The sequence below is a fragment of the Anastrepha obliqua genome, chromosome 5 (assembly GCF_027943255.1).
Source record: "Anastrepha obliqua isolate idAnaObli1 chromosome 5, idAnaObli1_1.0, whole genome shotgun sequence".
Taxonomy (NCBI): Eukaryota; Metazoa; Arthropoda; class Insecta; order Diptera; family Tephritidae; genus Anastrepha; species Anastrepha obliqua.
In genome coordinates, this window is record NC_072896.1 from 73,905,698 (window position 1) to 73,929,371 (window position 23,674).

At 37.0% G+C, this 23,674-nt stretch overlaps 1 pseudogene; it reads right to left on the reverse strand.

Annotated features, from left to right (window-relative positions):
* Positions 1–20,159: 20,159 nt before the first annotated feature.
* On the reverse strand, positions 20,160–20,258 carry LOC129249630 (U6 spliceosomal RNA; annotated as a pseudogene).
* Between the last annotated feature and the right edge of the window lie 3,416 nt (positions 20,259–23,674).

Consider the following 23,674-nt stretch of genomic DNA (forward strand, 5'->3'; position numbering starts at 1 on the left):
TAATGCAGTGGTTTGACGACATCAACAATTGTATTCAGCTGATCTTTAGTACAAGTATCCTTAACATTTCACGTGATTTTATTTGCGAAATAATATTTGTTTTACATACTCTTTTAATAGGCTAAGCCAGTAAGCACTAATGCTCGTGCACGCCTACTTATCAGTAAACGATGCGTAAAATTTATTGGTCGCAGTACGAATGGGTTCAATGTATAATTATTTCTTCTTTATACCTTAGACATTTGAATTAAGTAGAAAAGATTACAGTTAACTTAGTACAAATTGGGTTGAACATAGCACGAGGTGGGTTCAATAAGTACCCGTGTTAGAAATGAAGACACCAGTTTTTTCAAAAACTTTATTTTTTATTTTTAGGTGCCTTTTTATTAGAAAGATACCCTTCTCCCAACGCTCCGGCCATTTTTTTAACTCCTCCAAAAAATAAGATTTGTCGAACTCTGTCCCGAATACGCATCGGTTTCGGCAATTACTTCCTCGTTTGAACTAAATTTTTTTTGCCGCGATTATCCTTCAATTTTTTTATGAAAGGGGTCCAATAACCCACCGTAGTATTGTTCAGTGATCGTTCTTTCTTTTCTAAAAAAGTAAATGAGTATGGCGCCATTCGTATCGTAAAAAATCGTCAAAAAAAAAACCGTTCCAGCCGATGGGACTGTCTTCGCCTTCTTTGGGGCAGATTCACCGGGAGAAATCCATTGTTTTGATTTTTGTTCTATGGCTATATAATCTTAACCAAACATTGCAAAGTACATGCTCGTATTATTAAAAGTGAATCTTTAAACAAATGTACTCGTATTAATAATTGTAGCATACCTCTAAGCGTAAATGGGCCACTGGTATAAACGAATCAAATGTAAGCATTCAAGTTAGCCATATATGGCAAAAGCATCGAGCAAGTCATGGTCAGAACCATAACGCGCTTAGGGAATCTTCCTATTATTATTATAAAAGGTTATTTGTTTAATGAGACATGAAAAGATCTAATGTCAAGACATGTAGCCTTCTCAAACCATTTTTTTTACCAGGAGGTGTGGATCTATAACTCCGCTTTCCAGGTAATTTAGACTACATCGTGCCACTACTGGACACTCGCAAAGAAATTGTTTTGTTGGTTCCTGTGCCTCTTTACAGAGTCTACAAGAATCAATTTCTGCAACACCTATCTTTTTCATGTGGTAATTCAGCTCACAATGTCTTGTTAATAGATCAGTGTAAAGTTGTATGTCATTGCTGCTGAGGATTGCTTCTACCGTTATACGTTCTGAATCAATGAGTATTTTCCCATTCGCGCTCACCACATGCCCGTTTTGGCTCTCAAGTACTCGATTAAGCCTCGTTGTAAGCCGACCCTTTGGCTGTAGGCGTAGTGGAGTAAGTAGAAATAAGAGATAAGTGAAAGTAGAGATAAGTGTACATTTTTAGTAATCTTCTTTTCTTGATCACTCTTGTTCCTATTTGCTACATTACTTTCCATTCTGGTTTCCCTTTCACTTCCAAACATATTTCCAATAGGGTACTTTCTAGAATATTTGAAACTATTTACTGAACACTTAAACATAGAATTCAATGCCTTCAGTTTAATGGTTGTTTTCAATTCAAAAATGGAACATTTGGAAATTTCGAATTTCTTTTCATTGCTTGTACTAGCGCTCTAAATCCACACTTGTCTTTGTTTGTCTAATTAATCGGACCGTGTTTTGATTTTGCCAATTCATGCAGCAACACATGTTTACTTAAGCACGTCCCATTGTACAGTCATCCAACCACACTGCGCACACATCTTATATCTCAAATTTCCAATTTTCTTTTGCAGCGTACATGATTCGTTAGTGTGTCTTGTCCTCGCCGCTGGCGGAAACAATAAATCTATTTTTTCATCTTCGTTTATTTGCTGCTTATTCCATCACTGCTGTTGTTGCAACTCCACCCACACTCATTTAACCGCCTTTTCACACTTCCGGTTTTGCTACTTGCTCCTTTTTTAGTTTTATATTTTTATCATTATTATTTTTTTTCGAGTCAGTTGCGATGATATTTTCGATTACGTATTACTGCTGTTTCTCGTTGTGTTTTTGGTGTCATTTAAGCTGCCCCCGGCATACTGTGCGGTCGTTTCATACACTTGTTATTCGATATGTTTCATGTTAGTGCATGTGTGTGAGTGTGTGTGTGCATGTTTGTGTGGGCGCTTGGGTCAGCACGCGTGTGAGTTACTCGATGCCAATAATGATTATGTCAATAATATTCGTTGTTCAATGGCAACGAACAACAAATTGTGGAGTGGAAAGGGTGGGGTGGAAAATTTACCCACCAAGAGATTATGCCGTTTTGATTAGATATTGTCTGTCTTGTTTTAGTGCTTGTTTTGTCATTTCTTTGGCCCATCTGTGCCTTTAACTGCCTTGATGCTTTCTTGGCTTTAGTGAGCTTTTCAATTTTTTTGCTTCCACATTTCTCATTCCAGGCGTTCCTGTACATTTAACTTGATGACGTCTTTCATCTCATTTCCTCTCCATTATTTCACTATTATGAATATATTGCGAGTTATTCACAGCTCTTTTCACTTGCTCTTGAGTATGTATACAAACATAAATATCGGGTGTTTTTTTTTCAGCTGCATGAGAACTATTGATATCGATGACTCTGGTTTGACAGCTGAGAATGTCAAACTTTGTAGACATTTCAGTGAGGCTTGTCAAGTCACCGTGAAACGTTTAACGCCAGATCAACGCTTCCAAATTGTCGAAATTTACTTTGAAAAAAAAAAAAAATCTGTTCGCGAAGTTCATAAAGCGAAGGGTTAAAGTAGACGCCGAAAGGTCGACTCATCGTCGTTCTTGACTTATAAAACATATATTAAAAGTTTCCAAGCTCTTAAAAAAACACCCGATACGTTAATACATAAATCTGAGCCCGCTGATAATTTATTGATTATTTATTACTTTGTTTTTTTTTTCTTTAAACACACGCATATTTTAATATAAAAGCCGGCGCAAAATTAATTACCCCATCGAAAGATTTATAATTTTTGCAAATAGCGTTGTATGTCATTCATATTTGACTCACCAAACAGATGTAGTATACAAGCAGACGATTGAACGAAGATTTCCGTCACTCAAAATAATTTTTGTTTTTTTTTTGGATGACTAATACAGCCAGGCGCAATAGTTTGAGACCACCAGAATTTACGTAAAAAAATATCAGATTCAACTTACCAGAATTTAAATATATTTTATTTAAATTTTTTCTAAATAGTTCTAAAATTTAAACATAACTCATAATCTGTCTGACCGTTTAGGCTTAACATAAGGCTCATGAAGGGCAGCCGCCGAAGCTCCTGGAAAACTGTGGAGGACCACTTACTGGTGTTGACTACTTCTTCCAGTATCGATAATCTAGCAGCCGGAAACAGTTACACCTGCAGTACTCTACCTAATAAAGCGGACTCTCGCTTTCATCCGATGAATGTTAGAAGTCTTGCCTTCAAAATCCGTCCCCGGGCACAACTCTTCTCATCGAATATTATTGCCCCTACAGACTTCGACTGTCTAGCCTAGACAGTCAAGATTGTGTAAGAGGGTGCGGGTCCGAATTCCCACTACCACCTGACATGTTTTAGCATTCTTGGCAGTGTTTGTAGTGGTTGATTTCGCATTGGATCCCTACTCGAAGCCGCTATCCAAGTGCTGTTACGTGTTGTTGTCGCTTGATGTCCCTAAATGATCTTTGCCCCAATAGGAAAACCATGCGAGGTTCGACACATGCCCCTATGAAACATGCGTTTAGAGCTAGGCCGACTACAGAAACGGGAGTCATCTCAACCGTACCCACACCGCCAACCCAATGACGATGGGTTTGGAGTGTACTCTGAGGCCTGCTAGGGTTTTAACGGGACGAGTGCAGTCACCAGCTTTTCCTGTTGAGTTTCACTACTACACACTCAGGTGGCAGAATACCACAACCACCAACTATCAAACTACATTGTTGTTACCTTTAAAGTTTGAGGACCTTTCAAGGACACAAACTATTGAAAGCTTGTTAAATATTTGATTCCCAGCGCTTTTCCGACAGAGCATACCTTAGACCAAGCGAGAATCTTAAGTGAACTCAGTTATGTCAAAGATATTGACCTCCCATTTGTTGGAGCGGCATTGAAGAGCTTGATCCTTAGTCATACACAAACTCATGGATCCTACTAAAAAGTGCGTAGCTGGTAAGAATATAATTATATTCCATAATTAATTCCATAGCCATTCAGATATTTAAATTTTACTTGGACTCTACATGGACGGACGCCCTATGGTCGTCGGATGGTCTACAAGCATATATAGTTAAATAAATGTTTCTCTTTATTCAGATAATTTGGATACTTATAACCCTCCTTGATATCGAAGGTGCTTTTAACAATATTCATCCCACGGCAATATCTCTGAATCAGGCAAATGTTTTTACATAGAGTGTGAAGAGCCGTCAGCAGAGGCACCCCTCAAGGCGGCGTACTGTCTCCTGGGTTCTGACAATGAACAAATTGTTGAAGAGCCTTGAATAAAGGAGAACATGCATTGCTGCTTATGCAGATGATGTTGATTTAGCCGTAAGGGGAAAATTTCGGAACAAACTCTGTGAATCTATGCAGAGCTTATTAAGTGAGGTAGACAGGACTTGTATAATGTACTAAGAAATATAATTAAACGAAATATGATCCCCGACATTGAGTGGAATAATCTTGGCGTTCAGCGAAAGTACTCGCTACCCAGGCATCAAGCCTGGATAAATAGAAATAGAGAAGATAGATAGGTAAATTGGAGTTTAATTATGGAAGACAGAGTGAGGAAACCCCCAACAGCACTTTACTCATACAAGAAAACCATTGGGTTAACTTGGAGTTTATCTCCGAAAATTGTACGCCGGTTATACTCAGCAGTGGTAAGACCGATTGCACTATACGGAATTTTAGTACTATATAGTGACCGGTAGTTGATAAAATATTATTGTGAATAGATTGGTTCATATTTAAAGAGCAGCAAGCTTATGTTTAAGTGGAGCCCTCGGAACCATACCCACAGAAGCACTACACGTAATTTTATACTTAATGTCAATTGACTTATATGGTTATATGGTAAGCAACTAGCTGCCAAGTCAGTATTGAGGGTCAGGGAACTTGCCCTCCTAAAAACATTTAATAAAAGTCATTCGATAAATTTTTGTAACAGTGTAGGGCTTTAGTTCAATAATGTGGTAAAGAACCATAATAATAAGAAGACTGGGACAGTGGTACGGTAGTTGATGAAAACAGAATAAGTGTATTTACCAATGGATCTAAGCTTTATGAAAAGGTTGGTGGAGGAGTGTACTCTGAAAAGCTAAGCATCAGTGCATCCTTTCTCTTGACTAATCACAGTTGTGACTATCAGACAGAAGTTATTGCCATAAGAGACGGCTTATTTCTTTTAAATAAGATACACCTTACTAAAAGGGAAGTATACTTATATATCTACTCGAATAATTAGGCAGTTCTGAAGTCGTTAGAGTCAGTGGAGAACTCGTCAAAAACGGTAGTTGAATATCACAAATTATTATTAACCGAGGTATCGCAATATTTTAAAATATATGTACCTGATCTGGATGTCAGGCCATAGAGATATAGAAGATAATTGCGAAGCAGATGAGCTTGGAAGGAAAAATAACCTCACTAAACACTCACCCAAATAATGTACTAATACCTATTCCCTTAGCTACGTGCAAACTATGTTGCTAATGCCCGGTTAGGGTACATTTGGCCATGGAAAACGCTCAAAATCGCTAATGAATCTTAGAAGACAGAGTATGAGAAATACGATGAGGGCCCTAACAGGACATTGTCTAATTGGAAAGCACGCAAATAGAGAGCGGGTATTATGTAATGAATTTTCTCGAAGCTGTGAAGATATAGAAGTACTTTGTGACAACAGATTTCGATGACATGTACGAGTTTTTCTGCAATTAGTGTCGAGATTGAAGCTACACTAAAACTCATATCACATATCGCACGGGAATTCTTTCATGTTTAATTCGTCCTAATGAAGAATTAATGTCAACGTCAAAGGCGAAAAAAAGAATAGTTTTCGTTTTCCATAAATGTTGCATGCCACAAACAAATGCGAACAATTCAGTTGCAGAGAAAAGAGCAAACACACTCAGAAGGAAAACATTTTATTTCACGTGCCACTAAATCTTGTACTGTTGGCACACTTTCTGCGCGTACCCACACAGACATAACACACACGTGCACAAAAAAAAGATGTAGAGACTTGCGTGCTTAATACTCGCATATACCCTGCAGGAAATTACTTTAGCATCGAATTGGTTCACTTTGATGGAGTTTATAACCATTTTTAGATTTCGCGTTTGTAGTACCGAATTCTTCTTCTCTTTTAATTATTTTCTGTAGCGGTGACCGAGAAGGTCAATTGCCTATCACTGCAGTATTTTTTCAATAGCCCAGAAAAGAAAATAAAAATTGAAAAAATTATTACATATATTATAATTATAATTATATAAAATTATACATATTTTAATTTACTTAAATATTTGTTTTTTTTTTTTTTTTTTTTGTTAGATCCGTAAGTGAACCCTTTTTCTAAAATGTTTGTTTTTCAATAAAAAAATGAATTAAATTTACCAATGTACATATGTTGTGCAAGGAATACCGAAGAAGTTCTTCAATGTGGTTGAATGGCCTTTATGGCTCGTTCTGAATGAGTTTTTTGCCCTTAATCTATGAGCTGATTTGGCAGATACTTTCTTACCGAATAGTCCGATTGGTAGTAATTTTAGCAAAATATTTAGGTGTAGGTCTACGGTTCAAAGTATAGGGTATTTAAGTTCTTCTTTTACTTTTTCGTAATTTTTAAAACTAATGCATATAATTCAAATAAAAATTTACAAAGAGAAAAGTCTACGAAGTCTTAAATACTTGTTTGTCCGTTGCTCTAAGTTGAGTTGCTATACCTAATCGACTTTGAAGGGTTTTTTAAAGCTTTTTATTTTTGAAGTTCATATACAGCACAACTCAACATTGACAACTCAACGATTGATCAATCGTTTTAAATATTTGCAACGTACCTCTTAAAATCATTCACCCAACACAACTAGGTTACGGTGGTTACACCCAAGGATGATTTATTATTAGGTTTGGCCATCAGTTATGGCCATTTCACGTCTTCACACACTCACCCGATACGTCCTTGTTCAGACGGAGACTGCGTGTATTTTTCGTACATCACCAATACAACCTCAGTTTTTTCATAAGCAAACCGTCAGTCAATCAGCTGATTTTTTGTATAATAGTTCGCTGAGAGCCGGTTAACGGCTACACCTTTCAAATCCTTTCATTATAGTTGGCACTCTTCATGAGAAGGTAATGGGCACACTTAGATCTGAAAACCCATTATGAACTGTAGGGGCACAAGTCTTCGCTCTAACTGTCGACGTTTTAAAATCCTTTTGTTGCCGAGTTGAAGGCTATCAGGCATCCAAACAAGTAACAGTTTAGACAGCGATGTGGCCTTCTGGCACGATTCGAGCAACAGCGAAGCTGGTGTTCAATACTCTTCACCTCTTTCTCGTCCCCCGAGCTGTGACAGCACTCATTAGAGCACCACTCTGTATAATTCCTGTGAGTTCCCATTAGGCAATGCCCGGTGATGATACCATCTTCTGCAGCAATGGGTGGCCGGTTGAGTGTGAGGAAGTATTTGGTTCTCTTCTCATTCGTTCTAGGTCAGGCCTGTCTATTTGGCTTAAATATGGGCTCCATGGCCCATCTAATGTTTAATTCATCAACTTTCCCTGGACAGCTTTCTTTTTAGTAAACATCGGGTTTTTTGCTTCCAAGTGCACCGAAAAATTAAAAATTCGCAAAAAAAGATATTCTGATAAACCTTGATAAACATCTTTCCTAACGATTCATTTTTTCAGTTGATTATGCAGACCACAAAACAACTTTATTCCGAGACGAGACCGGAGCTTTACTGTCGCTCGCTTAATTTTCAATAATTTGGAATGAAAATTTAAAAAATGTTGCTTAAATATTGCATTATTATGCAGCAATATTATTATTATTATGCGCTGGTTGGGGGCGCAAAGTGCTGATACAAGTAAATTCTATTGGGGTCAATTTGCAGCTTTTGACTTTTTCTGCGGCCAAGTAAGCGAGTCGTCAGATGTCTTTAAGACTTCGTCTCCATGTGCCTTTCAGCCGTTATTTTCGGAGAGAGCCTTGCGGATTCTACTCTATTGACATTCTGCTGATCTCAGTCACAGGTTCACGAATTGTATGGCCTATCCATTTCCGATTTTGTTCGCGTATTTCCATCTCAACCGGACTTTGTTCGCTTCGAGCAAGGAGCTCGTCATTAGAAACCTTATTATCTGGTCACCGTAAGTGTAGTATAGCTATTAAAGCGCAGTTTATAAAAGTTTGGAGCTCTTTTTTGTTGCTGAAATCGCTTCGGACCACGTCACCTAGCCCTATAGCAGTACATTATGCAGAAATGGGATAAATAAACTAGTACTATTTATATCACCAAAAAAATGCTTAAAACAAACCACTTTTTCATTAATTACCTTACTCTCGCCCTAAAATTAAAAAGTGACACAATAACTTCGATTTCTTGAGGTCGACAAACCACACTTCCCGACTGTATGGGCGAAATATGGACTCCCTGGTCAATGTATCAATGTTGCACCAATTCGTGTTAGATTCTTCCTGCAGGGTATGACTGCTTATTGTATCATGTCATTGGGTCAGCGTTGATATAAGCATACATCACGCTGACTACCTGGCAGACGCGTGTTGCACGAATCATTAAAAATGCATTAAGTATGCCCACACACAGACAACTAAACAAAAGCAAACAAACAAAACAAATGCGAAATGCGAAATGAGAACAAAACAATTTGAAAGCGCTAGAATTTAGGTATGCACGTAACGAAAGCGATCCATGGCAGCCTGTGCGTGTGTGCGATAGCATGCCATTTCTCCTACAACTATGTTGACAATAAAACTTACGCAAACAACTCCTGACCCAGAATTCAACAGAATGCAACCATTGAGGCAGTCCACCAGCGAATGAACGGATGAGCGCGGAAGGCCATTTTTTCTATACGCTCCTTTTTGCAATTGGCATTCATCATACGCTAAGTACTACGACTGAGCATGTGGGCCAACATGACCGTTGCCTTGTTGTGCAAATATTTCTGTACGTTTGCGAATATTAAGCGCTTTGGATAATCCATTTCGACGGATCAGTGTAGCGTACTTGCAATCATAGAGCTCGCAGACTCCAACGAGTCAGGCTGTGTAGTGCGTAAAGCCAGACTACTTTAGACATTTGTTGTTGGAAGATATTTTTTGTTTGTACATTGTGTTTAACCAACAACTACTAACTAACTATGAACGCCCCAGCTCTAGCTCAAGTAGAGTACGTGCATGTGTGTTTGTGTTCACGATTATATGTAGAAGCAAAAGTGCTACGCAAAGGCTTCATCGCTTGTCCACTGTCACTCATTCGAATTGCTCGCATTGTCCGCACTCACGCAACCAGAGCGCTATATCAAATTCGTTTTCATCAGCTTCACTCTCTTCACTTGCTTGTTCACTTCATTCGAAATCTTCCGCTCGCATTCCCACCACTTCAGCCGGTTAGCCTGTCAGAATATGCATGACATTTGCCTTGCAAAAACTCGCTCCCTGCAACAACATTGCATATCGTCTTTCCCGCTGCTGTTTATTTATTTGCATTTTGTATGATGTTTCTCTGTTTTTTTTCTTCTTCTTTGCGTTTTATACAATATTTTGCATTTTATTTTCCTTTTTTTCACTTGCATTCCTGGCAAATGTCATTCATTCATGGTTTAATCGCAACAAAGCATACAGTCACTAATACAGTCACAACCGTACTACTTCTCTACCACTTACTGTGTTATATATACATACATACATTGGTATGCTCGTGTATGCTCGTGTATGTACGCACTTGAGGCCATACATTTTTATGACTTTTCACAGTCGACAGAGTGAGGTTGCGCTTCGGGAGATATTTGGGAAAAGTTAAACAGAAATACACAAAGAGACAGAATGGCAAATAATTTGCGCAACGAGCTCATGAAAATGTTTGCAGGCACATATGCGATGTTGTAAAACACCGTTCACTTGTACTTATACATATCCAGTCTTAGAGCAATAATTTTGTTGTTCATTAGTCACCTAATAATCAGTAAAGTATTCTACTGCCAATCAAAATTCTCTTCACTTCATCAATTTAACTTTTTAAACCTTCGAGCCCAGCAGTGCAAGACGTTTTTTGTACGATTCCAATTTTAATAGCATAATTTAGTAGCTACTGTATATTTATTGCTCTTTATCATTATTATTTTTTTTTTTTTTGATTTATCTTTATACTCTCCATGGTAACCCTGGCTATCTATCTATCTATCTACATATCTTTCGGCAGGTAGTAGCTTCGAGGGCCACTGTACACATTTAGTGAAATGAAAAGTTTTTTTCAATAGCAGTCGCCCATTTCAAGCAATGTCAAGCCTCTAGGTGTATTTTTGCTTTTCCCAGAAACCGGCCACTGCCATTCGGAGACAACATAAATCTGTAGGTGTCTTCATTGATAAGACGAAATTAAGACAAATAACCCAAAGGAAGCTCGATCAAGCAGATGATAAAAGATGCACGCGCCAATTCTAAAATAACAAGATTCTGACAATTGCTTATACCGAAGCAGTCCTGGAGAATAACATTGGGTCGGAGAAAAATTTCATAGTGTTTTTTATATTTTCTTGTATTTTACAACGATTTATTTGCTGTTTTGCAAAGGGTAAGGATTCATTCAATAGAACCCTTTCTGCTCTACAAAACTATGTTAATTGTATTTTTGAATTATTTAATTTTTTATTAGTTTTGACGCCTTGAAATGGCGTCCGCTTCCTCTGCTACCACCAGCTGGTACCGCATCGAATACTTTTAAAGCCGGAGAGTTTCTATGCATGCTGCCTAATTCACAAGTGTCAAATATGATCGACTTGTGACACCATTTGCAAAAATTATAAATTTTCTAATAGGGTGATTACTTTTGCGCCACCATGTATTTGTAAACAATAGCTGCCCATAGATTTGTTTGATAACGTGGAACATTACGGGGAAGGGGTGAGCTGTGAATTGTCAAGCTACTAGGTGTTCAATAAGTTTTGAAGTTCGATAAGAAAAATGCAATTTAATGGTTTTAAATACAGTTTATTATTCCGTATAGTCTTCCTGAACTTCACCGCACTTGTTCCAATGATATTCCAATTTATGAATTCCAACCCTTAAGTGAGAACTTTGAAGGGCTGCGAAATACGCTTCCACAGCTGTTATGACTTCACCATTTGATGAAAAACGCTTTCGTCGCTTGAATTTTTTAGATCTGGCAGCAAATGAAAGTCGCCAGGGGCCAAATCTTGAGAATACGGTGGATGCTCCAACAATTCGAGCCATTGTCAAAATGATTTTATGATACTGCGCATTTTCGTGAGGAGAAAATTTTTATTTTGCAAATTGGGTACCTGTTGAGGAACTTTTTCCTTCAGTTGGTGTAAAAGGCTACAATAATATTTAGAATTTTAGGATTTGCAAGTAATCCAAAATCAAAATTTCTTTCGCATCAAAAAATCTGATGCTGCACCTTCTCGGCCGATGTTTGGACTCGAGCTCGTTTCGGAGCCCTCAATAGCCTCTTGTTTTGATTTAAGTTCATGGTGATAGAGCCATATCTCACTTTATCCTCTCGAAAAAAAATGTTGATGAGAAAGTCGCATTAGAATGTGTTTTCGTTCAATTTTTAGCGAATGCGGCAGATTGTAAAACTTCACATAGCGTCACATAAAGAATGTAGGCTAGTAGCTCTTATCGAGCCCAAAGCTCATTGAACAACCTTGTATTATTCAATTTCCAGCAGGTTTCGAAAAATATGTTATCGCCGAATGTAATTTTTTACTTTCATAAAAGCCATTAAAAAGCATTTGATTATTTTTATCTCACTGTTGCCGCAATTGGGTTTGCTGAAAACCCTGTGTAGTCACACATTTTCTATTCCATAACACATAATTTTCTACCTTTCTCACAACAAATAAAAGTTATTTCAAATTAAGCGGAAAAAATTCCCACATAATGCCTTCTATCATCTGCACGCACAACGGTTTTTGATACTTACTACAAACAAGCATTAGCCATAATTCCCCAAAAATAGAGTTAAGCATGCCAACCCACACACTTATCGTTTACGTGCACACACACACACATGCATTCAAAAGTTAAAAAGGGTCACAGCAGTGAAAGAGAAAGTGTCAACTTAACTGACAGGCGCACAACAAAATTGACACTTTGCATAAGTACACTGCTTTCGTAGCAACAGCAAAAAAAAAAACGAACAACAAAAAAACATTGATGTTAATGCCATTTTAAACGCCTAAGTAAACCGAAACTCAAAGCGAAAGCCAAGGGTTATCTAGCCTCGTTGCTGACAACTCAAAGTAACCGGCTTAAGGACAGTCAATCCTTTTTTTATCACTATAGGCACATTGGCAGGAGCTAAGAGGAAGCTGCTTGAGGCGAAAATTTTAAAATGGAAAATATTGCCAAGTACGCGCAAAAAGTTATACAAAATATGAATCCCATGAAGGGGCAAAAAGGATATGGAAGCAGAAAAATTATTTTCCTGGCTTGTGTGTTTTTTGTTTTGTTTGTTGTTAGTAATCGAACAAGTTGTAGTTTCAGCGAACTTTCGCGTAATATAGGGAAATTGAAAAAGTTACAAATATTAGGCGTCGCGTTGCGTGGCGAGCGAATTGAACAAAAAGTAAAAAAGCGCATTCGAAATAAACGAATATCCAATACGTTTTTATTAAGTAAGTAAAGCCACGCGTAAGCGAAAAATTGCTACTGAGCTTGTGGCTTATATAAGAATCTTGTTTTTATGCATACATATGTATGTATGTATGTGCGCATATTTGCGGAATTTGTGCAACTCATGCAAAATACTGAATGAGTAAGGACCATTAAAGATTGTTAAAAAAGTACCGTAAATTGAGCAGCGAAAAGTAGTACCTGTCTATTTTGAGGGAAAGGGTTATAAATACTAGTAACAAAGGAATATAACGGGTTAAAATGTACCACAAAAATATTTGCCATGTAGTTATGCCATAAGTCTCTTAATACACTAAAACTCAAAACTCAAATTGAACGCCAGTAATAAGTCAAATCGGAAAACGTGTACGGTATCTTATACTTCATCATCATCAACTCCTTTTGCCTCGGAATGGAAAAAAGTCTCTGCTATTTCAGTTGTATAAGTATTCTTATAAAAAAAATTCTGCACCTCCAAATCCGACGTGCATGCTGTCGCAACAGAATAAACGCCTTTTTAAGCCACTCTCCCCGAAGCGGACGCTGCGAACTTCGGGAGACCTTTAAATTGCATATGTCAAAGTAGTCCTCCTTCGAAACTTCCCTCTCGTTAGTACTGACCATGGGTCCTACCAGGATTGGATACCTCGTCTTCAGCTATGGTTGCTCAGGTTAACAGGGTGCTCCATGTGAAGGTCAGAGTAGGAATTGAGGTTATAGAATGCTGATAGCTGCTTCCTCAGATTTCTAAATCCTCTTACACCCCTTAACTTATATTTATGAGCGTTCCCTGCTCTGCTTTGTTGGTCATTTTTAATTTTGTAATCTTTTTTTTATATCTCCCGTGTTTTTGTACGACATGGCCCTGTATGGCAAAATTGTGAAGATAGGACCAAAACATTTTTTTAAATTCACTCGAATACTTCCTCGTTCGCAGATCGCATGACAGTGGTATTTTCAGCTTCGTCAAATCCAAAATAAACATCAAAACGGTTGAGGGTTGCTCAGAAACTAATATATTCTACTTTCACCCTGCATTCTAGCAAAAAAAATGCTGCAGCTACGATTTTTCGTCTAACCCGCTTGGCACTCAACCTTCGCAATTGTGGTAAGTTTGAAAATAGACCGATAGTTAGACACATCATTTTTGTTGGCATCTTTGAAAACTATTATTATAAATGCTTTCTTTCATTCCTCACGAAAAGTACTACTTAGCAAAGTTCTGTGACCTTCGGCTCTAAGCAAATTAATTTGAAGGAATCAGCTGATTTGGTGATGTAATAAAGGTTATGACAGCGACTTGTTTACGACTGAGGTCGGAGAAAACTGAGGTTGTGTTGGTGATATAAGAAAAAATCAACACAACTACCGCTTATGTTACTTCTTTGCTGTCTGAACAGCGACTGATTGGATGAGCGTAAGAAAACGTGTGAAATAAGCGAAAACGTGTGAAACACTCGGAGGTTTGCAATTGTCTGCCGAATGGCAAGAGCTATTAAAAAGTACTCTTTCTATCATTTTGGTGTTTCAAAATTTACAAATCAGACCTGTTACCACGAACTTTTAGTACTCACCCGGTACTTATTTGACAGAATGTACTGAATGCTCTGCATACGACATACAGGCAAACACAAAACGGAAATGGGAAATTTCTTACTAGCAAAATGCCAATAGAAGATGCGTGTACGGGGTGTGGGAAGACATTTTTTGTTTTGCGAAACTACACACCCTTCTTTCTCTATAGTGATTTAGACTTATTTCGAGAAAAGCCCAAGTGGATTTAAGTTAGCAAATAAACATATGAATAAATATGTTAATGTATAGGGGCTGAGTGTATACAGGTTTATAAGTACATGCATTAGAATGGAACGTTTTTTGTTCACCTTACTGATAAATGATAAAGCTAATATCAATTGGGTCTGCGTTCGAGTTCAAGTACTTAAAATACATATACTCGCATATCATATATAGGTTCGTTCAACTCATATCTGGAGCATAGAACGTCAACTACTCCTCTTCGCCAACGAACGTGTTAAGGGCTAGCTAAACCAGTTCTTTCCGCGTTGGATCAAGAGATTCCATTTCTGCATCTGTATAGCGTCGCCAGGTGGTAGTCGATCTGCCAATTCCTGCACCGGCTTGCTGAAAAGGATTCCAACGCAGGGCCTGTTTAGCAACGTTGTCGTCGCTCTTTCTCAGCATGAGGCCGATCCACTGCCATTTCCTTTGCCGTATTTCGGTTGCTGCATTCACCAAATACATATGTACATAATAAAAATTTCATGTAATACAAATCTACTCCAACTTTACCATATACTCGCATTTGCTATAATTCTAACGAAACCGTAACATTTTTGGGCGAAGCAGTCGCCAGTGAACACAAGGTGAAGAGAATTGTTTGCTTTTTTGGCATGACTTCTTTCACTTTTATAGTATTTAGTTAGTTCAAACATTTTAAAAATATTCTCTATGAATTCGCAGGAATTTGTGTTTGCTTTCATTAATATAAATTTAAATATTTTTGATCAAATATAATCAAAAAATTCGAGCATATTTTCGCATTATATTGGAGCTGACATAAATACAAGGTGGCGCAAAAATAATCATCCAATTTTGTTTTTAAATAACTTTTATAAGACAACGCAAAAAAATCCTTAAAAATCCTTATTTGAATCTTTACGTGCTTCATTGCTTGGGTGTTTGTGTACTGCAGTTGCTTAGTTCACAATTGTCAAATATGACTGACGTACGACGCCATTTGCAAAAATTACAAATCTTCCGATAGTGTGATTAATTTTTTGCCACCTTGTATAATTTGAATTTTTCGATGGAAATGAAATAAAAGCCATTTAGTTCGATTCTTTTCCTTATTTTGAAGTAATTTTCGAAATTCCCCACTTGAAGATGTCTTCTGCATGTCTTAGTAAAAAAAGCTCACCAACTCAGCCTCCTGAGGCTAGATTTGTTTGCTAAGAAAACTCCGCAATTGCTTTAAAAAGTGAGAGAGCCGCTTTGTGCCAGATGAGAGCGTATAATCCCACCTCATAGCTCTATAAACTTCTGGCGCATCGTTAAAGATGTGCGAGGTCTGCCATTATGTTAGTGAATCACAACATCTTTCCTATTTAACAATTCCAGCCATTTCTATTCAACCGGTGAATTGTTGGTCTAAATTGTGTTGATTCATTTAATTGTTTATTTACTTATTCATTTACTTATTTACTCTATGAATAAAAAGTCTATTACGGACGAATTACAAAGCAAAGAATATTGCCTATGACCGGTCCTTTGGGTCATCTCACCGGATTCAACTACTACATTTTTCGGCTGTTGTTCTCGAATGTGAAATTTGTTTCATTCTTAGTAACCATTGGATACAAAACTGAATTGACTTTACTAACGTTTTAGCAAAAAAAAAACGCAGGCATTAATTTGGCCCAAAAAGTTATTGTGCTTAAATTCGTGTATCACCCGTACGAAGGCATGCATCTTGAACCCAGCATCATGCAACGAATAATATGTGTCGAATTTTCTCTTTTTTATGTTTATTTTGGAACAACCCTCACCAAACACAAAACTATCAGAGAACTTTTTCCAAACTTCTAAATGGCTTTATAGTATAACCCGTGAGATATGGCTCACTAAATACATCTAACGGAAAAAAATCAGAATTTCTTCCCTCACATCATTTATTCACATCATTTATATCAAGAATGATACAAGGTGGCACAAAATGAGTCACCAAATATTGTTTTTACTAAATAAAAAAAAATTATTTTGAGTGATGTAAATTTTTATTTTGAGCTTTACTCACCCCATTGCTTGTCTATTTGTATACTGCAGCTCTCTAGTTCACAAATATCAAATATGAGTTATCAATTAATTAAATATTATTATTTCGTAGTTACTATTTAAGGGAGTAACGATGCATACTTGAAATTGTACTAAATAGATATTTAGAAAACGTAATTGGAGACACCTATTGGTAGAGAATTGTCGAAACTATTCCATATTGCCATTAACCATTAGGAAAAATAGAAAGCACACCAGGTTTTATAAGATCTTTGAGGAGCGAAATTTAAGTGATGAAAATTCTTGTGCTTAAATTTTCCAAGTTTTCAACACCGTGATATATAATTTATGAAGAATTCCTCAGAAGGTTCTATTTCTTCTTTTTATTTGTTATGCTACATAAAAAGACCTTTTCTATTGCTCAAATCTACCCGCCCTAATACTTATAGGCATGTAGTCACAAAAACATTCAAGACAAAAATTCTCATAATTTAGCAATTCGTCCATTTAATTTATATACTGCATTCAATAACAAGTCAATTTAACTTATCTAGCCATTGATGAGCTCCTGCATGCCTCAATGGCTGAGCTTGTGCGTGGTAACACCACACGCAAGGGCCTAATTTTATACACGAGCCAGATTTCATACGAGATGCGTGAGATTTTTCTACTGAGCTTCATTTCTTGCCATGAAATTGTTCCCCAGAGAATAATATTCGAAGTTTTAATGCCTGCGTGATTTATGGGCGAGGCCTAATTAAGCACAAAGGTATTTGCTTCGCAAGCGTATGTATGTATATGAGTAGAAATTGCGGAAGCAATAATTCACTCCGATCTGTGATGCTATGATGATGAGGTTAAAGAATGAACTAGTTTAAAAAAAAAAAATTATGAAAATAATCAAAACTGATCAAAATATCGTGTGCTTACTATTTTGACCACTTGTATATAAATATGTGCGACGGCCGCCATAACCGAATTGATTAGTGCATGAAAACTAAGTGACAGAATATACAGTAAGGATAATAGCGGTCACCCTACGGCAGGAAATAGGAAACCTCCGAGTGTATTTCTGCCATATAAAAGGCATACAACTTTAAGCCCCGTGGAAAAATATCAAGGCGCACGGCGCAATTAGGAGGAGGAGCTGGGCCAAACATCTAATAAAGGCCGTAAGCACAAAGAATTTACAGTGGCAGTCAAAATAGTAGCAGCGCGACCAATTGCCAAGTGTTGGTTATTTATTTATTTTTAATTCATTTTATTTTTATTTTTTTACCTCAAAATTTGAGACTTTTTTAACAACATTCAACAAATTTCTATTGAAATAGTATAGTTTTTTGCAGCGAATTTTAAATAAAAATTGTTTTGTTGACGGCATTGAGCATTTTTCATATTCCGTTTATTTCAAATATATAGTTTTTACAAACCACTTAGAGCTAATAAGAACTTAAGTTAAATTAAGGGGGAAGTCTACTGTGAATTTTTCAAAAAATCGATTTTTTTTTATTAGCTTAAAAAATACTTTGAACCCTCTTAAATAAGGTACAATATGTGTTACAGCTGGCTAAATTTTTCTTCGTTGAAATTTCGACCTTTTCTCGAAGCGCTCCAAAGCGCGTACCTGCGGCACATTCCTTCCTTTAAACGCATTTTTCTCGAAACTAAGTTTTTGTATACGGTGTACACGATATCTCGAGTTCTGATAAATGAATCAGCTTAAAAATTTAATTATATATTCTCTGTAATAGTGTCTCTCGTCTGACATAGGATTTTTTTGATATCGTTATTTGTTAAATTGTTATAAACATCAATTTTAGGCAAAAAAAAAGGAAAAAAATTTCAAGAATTTTTTTTCAACGCCAAAATTTTTTATCGACATAATCCTACGTCAGACGAGAGTCAATACTATGTATATGATAACAATATTTTGTTTTTTTGTTTTAGATCACCGAAACGTAAGATTTCATGTACACCGTTTAGGCACCTAAGAAAAGCGGACCTGCGCTTGCAGAAGTGCCACAGCGGCCATTTTGAATATTTTGACTTAAATTTTTTTTTTCAAAAACTTAAATATGTAATAAAGATAAGAGTTTAAATAGATTTTATGTACGAGCAATATTTTGTTAGAAATAAAATCCGGAAAATAAGCCTGTTTTTTCCCTTGTCACCGTAGACTTCCCCCTTAATTAATAAAAAAAAGAGTTGCGAGAATTATAAAATTTAATCTCTAAACCGAAAAGTCAAGCGGAACGTAGCTCGATCTCATTGAATTATCTTAGAGCGCCAGCAAGAAGAGCTTATAAAAAGAATTTTAAGAACTCGTTATGTAGAAGGAAATGCATAGCACCGTCAACAAAAACAAAATTTGTCACAAATCAACACGAGTTCTGAGCGACTTTAAACTTGCCGAATATTAAACATTTTGTTTTTTTTTTTTTAATTTTTACACATAGTTTTACTAGAAGTTTGAAATTTGTTGAATTTTTTGATATTGTTGATATTTTTATAAAAAAAAAATATAAAAAGGAAATAAATAGTCAAAACTTTTCGTTCCTATTATATTATATACTTATATAATAATATTAGCTCCTTGATGGTAACATATCGCTACACTTTGGATGCAATAACTGCCCACATCTTCTGTTCCATCTATTGATTTATAGTTGATGCTGACATCCTTTGCTAACTATTTGACCGACATCTGCTCTCATTTTCCCGTAATTTCATTTTTTATTAATACAGTACCGTCTATACTTGCAATTTTGAATAAATATGCTGTATAAATATTTATTTTAAATATCGGGTGTTTTTGCAGTTGCATGAGAACTATGGTTTGATAGCTGATAATGGCAAACTGTGCTGACATTTCTGTTCTGTAGGGTTTGGCAAGTCATCATGAATCGTTTAACACCAGAGCAATGCTTTTTAACAGTGGAAATTTACTTTGAACGAAATATATCTGTTCGCTTAGTTCATAAAGCACTTCATCCATTTTACAGCCAATACAATCGGACTAGTGAGCAAACAATTCGCGCAGTTATTGATCATTTGCGCACTAGTTTTACTCTTCGCAATTCAATACCATCAAGAAGATAAAGAAATATGCGTACTTAAGAGAATATCGCTGCTGTAGCGCGAAGTGTTGTCGAAATGTCGATTCGTCGTTGTTCCCAACTTGTTGACCTTTGTTATTTGTGAACGGAAAATGTAGTCACAAATTTAACTAATCAAATGGATCATGTAACTCGTAGACAACAAAGTAAATGCCATGAAATTATCTACCAGATTAAAAAACTTCATTACAATAATATTTCTGTTTTGGTTTTTCATTTTAAGTTCATAGACGAATGAATATTTGACTTAATATCCAGTACAAGCGATTGGATATTTCTGTGTAGTCAATCGGTGCAAAAGTTTCGATATCACGATTTCGATATCATACTTGCACTGGGGCCATGCTAATCTTCTCTGGAGCGTTCTAATTTTCGTAAATATGCTGCTGAAGCAAAAATTTGTACGATGCTTCTTCATGGCATAAACGCACGCGGTAATTTGTCATTTCCTTTGTTCAGAGCTTTTTTGTGGGAGCAGAGGTGACTGCTTTTAAAAATAAACCACATCTGCCTATCACTTGACCTTTCATGTTCACAATAGGCATTGAACCAGGAACAAACTGTAGTCACGCACAAAGATGCTCGGCTAATGCGGGCACATATCACATTTTATAAATCTAAGCCTTAGTAAAAAAGGCCAACAAACGCTTTGCTTTGCTGCTTACTACTCATCTGACTTTCACCATTTATGCCCTTAACTGCACACATCACTGCCAACGTAGCTTTAACTCATTTCAAATGCGTTGTTCGTAAACTTAATTTAAAAGCTATGACAGAAATCACTTCAACACACAAATTGCCTTACTGACTTGCCAACTGCCAGCTTAACTGCTGTCCACAACATCCTTCAATTCCTTAAACTTCGCAGCCAATTGCCAGTCGGTTCTGACTGTTGAATGCGGTTACTTTGTGGCTGTCGACCGCAACTACTTATGTGCATATGAAATTTATTACGGCATAATACACAACTGATTGTGTGTGTATGTGTTTATGTGTGCTTTAAATATTTATTTGCTGGTATGTAGGCATGTGTGAATGTGTGGCCATAAGCTCAGAATTTACAATCGGGCTGGCAAGTAAAAGCACTTATAGATTTTCAACCTTATGTTTTAGTATCCCTTTCTCAACCTATTTACGAGTATGTGCCATAGCCGTAGCCAGAGGGACGCTCGGTCTAAAAGGAGCAGACATTTCAAAATTTTCGATTGACACACTTTTATAGCCTACTACATAACTAGTGAACGGCTGGAAGTGTAGTTTTTGCACATTTGACGGAGAGAAAGTCTTTCACAGTGAGAGTAGGCTTTGATTCAACATTTTTATGGAGTTGCTGTAATGAGCGATGGATTGAGTGGCAGATGACGCAGTTGTTGATGTAGATACATTTAAAATGAAAATTTACGTACAGCCATTGATTCACTGCCTTGATCTTGTCATTCTGGAAGTCGTGAAAATAATTCGCTCTACCTCATCGACTTTACTTTTCATCAACTAAGCCAATTAAAATGTGTCTCTTCTTCCTCGATTGGCGCAGGAGGTTAGGTTATAATGGTTGCCCAGAGAGTGGGCTCACTAGGACTTATAAATAAAGTTCATCTTTTGTGATACCATTGTCAGGGAAACTAGGTAAAGGAAACCGATAGGACGAAAGGAGAGGGCCGAGAGGGTGGTGGAAAGAAGGAGAGGTTGAATATTTGTGTATTACAATTGGTGACTGATTGCGGTTGTGCAGCTTTATGCTGCTGATGAAGTTCATCAAATTTTTGATATCAAGGCCTGCTATATCACCAGGCGTAGGAAAGAAGTAAGAACCACGAATCATAGTCCCGCAAGAGCCATGCAGTTGACGCAAAAAGGACTCGAAGTGGCGCAGTAACTGTGCCAATCCTTCCCTACTACATCTTAGTAATAAAAAGATACATTTTTTTTCTTTCACCACCACCACCAGCTGCTTCCCAGTGGAATAAAAAAAAAATAATAATAATTGGCGCGTACACTTCTGTTAGGTGTTTGGCCGAGCTCCTCCTCCTATTTGTGGTGTGCGTCTTGATGTTGTTCCACAAATGGAGTTACCTACAGTTTCAAGCCGACTTCGAACGGCAGATATTTTTATGAGGAGCTTTTTCATGGCAGAAATACACTCGGAGATTTGCCATTACCTGCCGAGGGGCGACCGCTATTAGAAAAATGTTTTTATTAATTTTGCTTTCACCGAGATTCGAACCAACGACGTCTCTGTGAATTCCGAATGGTAATCACGCACCAATCCATTCGGCTACGGCGGCTGCCGTATGGAATACTTTTGGATATTTTAAATCTTCAATTACAGAAGCCGACATAAGTTTTGAATCAATATCCACACGACACTTTTCCGAAGGTTTTTAAAATACTGATTATAAATTTAATCTCAGATTCTAGACTTAAAGTGCAAAAAGATGACTTTTAATTACAAATATTTGAGGCTATGTTGCATCATGAGTTGCATACCGTCGTTTCCCATTTTAATTGGTAAAGAAGCAAGTTTGAGCGCTTTAAGATTGAAAGGCATCTCCGATCTAAAAGGTGAGGATATCAAAACATATTTAAAGATCTGAGAAGGCATACTCCTATTCTTTATAGGTATAATTTAATATATATAATCAGCGAAACACAGTCTCCTCTAGAACTTCCAAGTTCTTATTATAAAACTTACGGCCAGGAGAAATAAATATATCATCTTCAAAACTGACTCCCAGATACGGTTTACTGACGGGTTGAAATTAGAAGATGGATGGATCAGGGGTGGCAGAAATACATGCCATCGAAATATAATATGTGTGTGGGAATGTATCCGTTTGAAATGACTATATGCTTTCAGATAGTCAGGTGGCCTTGAAAGGCCTTCCATTAACTGTAATAACCTCAAAAATGGTAAGTGACTGCCTGACTGGAAAAAATTTCATTAAAAATAATTGCTATATTTTGATGATCCGATTTTTATCATCACGGCCGCGGAAGCCCAACGGGCTTGTAGGTAACTACCATTCGGTAGTGCCCGCGTTCGAAACGCCTACCATTAAATGTCAAATAAGGAAACAGTTTTTGTTAAAAGCGTTGCTCTTTGGTAGGCAATGGGAAACCTCCGAGTGTATTTCTGTCAAGAAAAGAAAGTGTAGGTCCCTCCATTTGTGGAAAAACCTAACAACGCAACCCACATATTGAAGGAGGAGCTTGGCCAAATACCAGAAAAGCGGATGTAAGCGCCAATTATATAAGTTAAGAACCTCCGATGAATGGGCCAGCCGCCTAAAAGAAAACAAATCTTAATAAGGATCCACTCTTAAACTGTATTTATAATTTTAATCTTAAACCTAATTGTGCTTTCCGGCAGCCCGTCCCGAACTCGACTACCTGATCGCTGTGGCCGTTGCTTACTTGCCACCTTCGTTAGCCGGCAGGGGCGCAGTTCTCGCATAACCGGTTTATAACCTGTTGTCTGAGACAGGCTTTGACCTTGATTTCTACGCATGTATTATAGAATGCAGTTGGTAATGTCTCTCATTTCAGAATGTGGTGAAGTTAAATGTGTCCCCTTACACCAGTGGTCGCCAACCTTTTCAGTGTGTTGAGCTACTTTCAAGATTTTGAAATAAACAGCGAGCTACTTGTACAAGCCAACATAAATTAAATAATACACAGTTATATTCGACATACAATACATGTATTTATTTTACTAATATACGGTCTATATATAATAAACTTATGACTTATAGTGCTTATACAAATGCATAACTACATCCAGGTTCACACCTATCAATCGTAACAAAATTTT